The sequence below is a fragment of the Alexandromys fortis genome, unplaced genomic scaffold, assembly GCF_014885135.2.
Source record: "Alexandromys fortis isolate MF-2015 unplaced genomic scaffold, M_Fortis_MF-2015_v1.1 scaffold_259, whole genome shotgun sequence".
In the NCBI taxonomy this organism is placed as follows: domain Eukaryota; kingdom Metazoa; phylum Chordata; class Mammalia; order Rodentia; family Cricetidae; genus Alexandromys; species Alexandromys fortis.
Genome location: NW_026068154.1, coordinates 531,471 through 535,183, shown reverse-complemented (window position 1 = coordinate 535,183; position 3,713 = coordinate 531,471).

Genomic DNA, 3,713 nt, shown 5'->3' with positions numbered 1-3,713 from the left:
CCAAGAAGCTGCCTGGAGCATGACTTTCCCATTTAGAGGGAAGAAGCCCACCAAACAATTTCATTTCCCTGTCTGCAGAGCTCCTGATAAACCGACAGCACCATCGAAGCTCTCCAAATACATTTGATTTTCATTAAATGGCTAATCTAAAACCAATCAACCAAGACGTATAGAGAATGGCTGCGCAGAATAAGAATGTTTAGCTCCCCTGGAAAACCCGTGAGAACAAATCCACGTAATTATTCAGACAGACGTTACCTAGCAGAGAGAATCTGACTTCAATGCCGTTGACACTAGCGCGTGTGCGCTCCGTGGTGATGGACAGACTGCAAGCCTGGGTTTGTCAGCTGCACGGCAACACCAGGAGGGTAGGTGTGGGTGTGCAGATTAAATTATGCGTTGCAAACAGCTTAAATATGGAAAGGAGTCAAGATTCAGGAAGTATGAATCCAACCTTGTTGCCTGACAGAAACCATCTACAGCTGTGCTGAACGGAAGACAGCAGCCTATCAGAACACATTAAAATCTATTAAGGTGGTTAGTAAGAGGAAATGGACGTGAAAAACAGGCCACGTTGGTGCTTCTAAAGAATTCAGCCTTATGTCAACAGAAGGGCTATGTGGACCCCATGATAGAAGATGAGTTTCCTGATGTGGGGTGCCCCTCTGTATGCTTCTGGTGCAGGAGAGTTATCTGTATTCTGTCAATCATGTATTTTAATAAAACGCTGATTGGCCAGGCAGGAAGTATAGGCAGGAAAACCAGAGAGGAAGTAGAGGTAGAAAAAAGAGAACAGAAGTATTCTGGGAAGTAGGAAGCTCCTGCTCCCAGTCCTGACCCGACCACGGAAGAAGCAAAATGTAATCTGCCTGGCTGAGAAAGGTACCAAGCCATGTGGCTAACATAGATAAAAACAATGGGTTAATATAAGCTACGAGAGTTAATAAGAAGCCTGAGCTAATGGACCAATCAGTTTATAAGTAATGCAAGACTCTCTGTGTGATTTTCTTTGGGGCTTACCGGCTACGGGAACTGGGCAGGACAGAAACCCCAATAAGCAGGTCGTGTTACATGCTGTGATTATGTTTTGCATTTATTAGTTGATGAATAAAGCTGCTTTGGCCTATAGCAGGGTAGAATATAGCAGGTGGGAAAGCCAAAAAGAATACAGGAAGAAAAAAGGTGGAGTCAGAGAGATGCCATCAGCTGCTGGGGAAGCAGGATGTGAAGTAAGAAGCCACCAGTCTCATGGTAAAATATAAATTAATAGAAATGGCTTAATTTAAACATAAGAGCTAGCCAGAAATAAGCCTGAGCTATCAGCCAAACAATTATAATTAATATTAAGCCTCTGAGTGGTTATTTTAAAAGTGGCTGTGGGACTAAGTGGGATGGGAAACTTCCAGTTACAGTTTCCATTTGTAGTTTTAGTATATTTTGGTCAGTCTGACAACTGGAAAAAAGATCATGCAACTGAAACTCTCTTCACTTGGGACCTGAACAACGAGGAATGGTCCCATCCCTCCAGCATGGTAGAAGCAAGCAAAACGCTTTGCCTCCTGAAGAATGTGGCAGCTGCGACTGTCCAGTCCCCTGTGCTGGTACGGATACCAGTATTCCTCAGCCAGCTCTCTATCTATGCTGAACACAGAGGCATTTACTAGCTTTTAGAGTGGCCTAGCCATGAGCAAAATGTGCTTACAAAGTCAGCCCTATTTATCCCTTTTATGTCTGGGTTAAGCAAACAGGCATATTTATGGAGCACTGAGCTTCTCTGGGAGAAATCCTCGAGAAAGCAGGACCTCCCTGCCCCCATATGGAGGAGGCCAAGGCCAAAAGGAAGCTATTTCCACCTCTGGCTGTGGAGCCATCACCAGGCTGACACCCACACACCATCTTCACTGGCTTGTGGCTTGAGAGCCAGGCTTCTCTGCTCTCCTTGGCTATTTTCAGATGAAATAAAAATTTAAGAAAACCTCAGTGGAACAATTAACTCTCAAATATATGAGATGCTCTGGGAAAGCGGGGCTTTATAAACAAGCCTTTTCCCGCACAGGTCACACTCCCCGTCTCAGCAGATCAACTGAAATGGATTTTCTGCCTCTGGCACTGGAAGGAATTATTTATGTTCTGAAATGAAGCTAATGTGTGTTATAAATAAATCCTGAATGTACTTACCTCTCTATTTCTGGTAGTCTGTGCACCTTGCAGGAAGGAGCTCCGGAGAGTCTTGACTGGCCCGGGCAGCCAGATCTAGGTGGACTGCTCCAAGGAGGTTATCTGTATCACCTCAGATGCTCTTGTCTGGAACACATGAGCTCCAAAATCCAGTCTCCAAATGGCTAAGAAAAAAATCAAAATGTAAGGGGTGGAGCCAAAGCTCAGCAGTTACCTAGGCTCTGTTCCTGGCATTCACATAGTGGCTCACAACCCCCTGTAACTCCAGTTCACATGGATCTTAGGCTTTTTTCTGACTTCCTTTGGCATCGGTACCCCCATGGTGCACACAAACAAGTACATACTTAAAATATAAGCTAAATGAGTACTTTTAACTCCACTTTGAAAAAGTGGAACATGGGTGGTTCTACTGCCTGGTTTTGTGTATCAACTTGGCAGAAGCTAGAGTCATCAGAGAGGAAGCAACCTCAGTTGAGGGAATGCCTCCATGAGATGCTACTTGTAAGGTATTTCAATTAGTGATCAATATGGGAGGGCCCAGACCATGGTGGGTGGTGCTATTCCTGGGCTGGAAGTCCTGGATTCTATAAGAAAGCAGGTTGAGCAAGCCATGAGTAGCAAAGCAGTAAACAGCTTCCCTCCATGGCTTCAGCATCAGCTCCTACCTCCAGGAGCCTGCCCTGTTTGATTTTCTATCCTGACTTTCTTCAGTAATGGAAGTATACACCAAACAGACCCTTTTCTTCTCAACTTGCTTTTTGGTCATGTTGTTTCATAGCAGCGGTAGAAACCCCGAGACTGTAGCATACACCTGTTATCCTAGCACTTGTGAGGCTGAGTCAGGAAAATAAAGAGTTCAAAGTCAGAAGCTGGAGCAATGGCTCATTGGTTAAGAACACTGCCCATTCTTCCAGAGGACATGAGTTCAATTCCCAGCACCCACATGATGCCTTTCTACTGTGTGTAACTCCTATTCCAGGGAATCTGATGCCCTCTTCTGGCCTTCATATGTGTACCAGTCATGCACATGGTATACAGATACACAAAGAGGCAAAACACTAATACACATACAAATGAACTGTTTCTTAAAGCGTTCAAAACCAATATGAGCTATACAGAAAGACCTAGACACAAAATAAAACAAAATGAAAAAGACTGCCTTCTTTGTAAAAAAAAAAAAAAAAAAAAAAAAGATGTTTAGTTACACTGGGTCCATATTCCTCATTTGTAACCAGTATCTGACTCAGAGCCCTGAGCCTCTGCACACACACAGTCCTTACTGCTCCATATTGTCTGTGTCAGTCGCCCAGGGTCAGCTGCCTTAACACTCATGGGGCTCATGAATGGAAAAGGGACATATATTAGTTATTACCTTTCAAATAAATCTAGAGAAAGAAGACTCTAGGAAGCTATCTGGAATGGTAGTGCATGCCTTTAGTCCCAGCACTCAGGGGACATAGGCAAGCAGATCTCCATGAGTTTTAGGCCAGCTTGGACTACAGAGTAAATTCTAGGACAGCAAGGGCTGCTACACA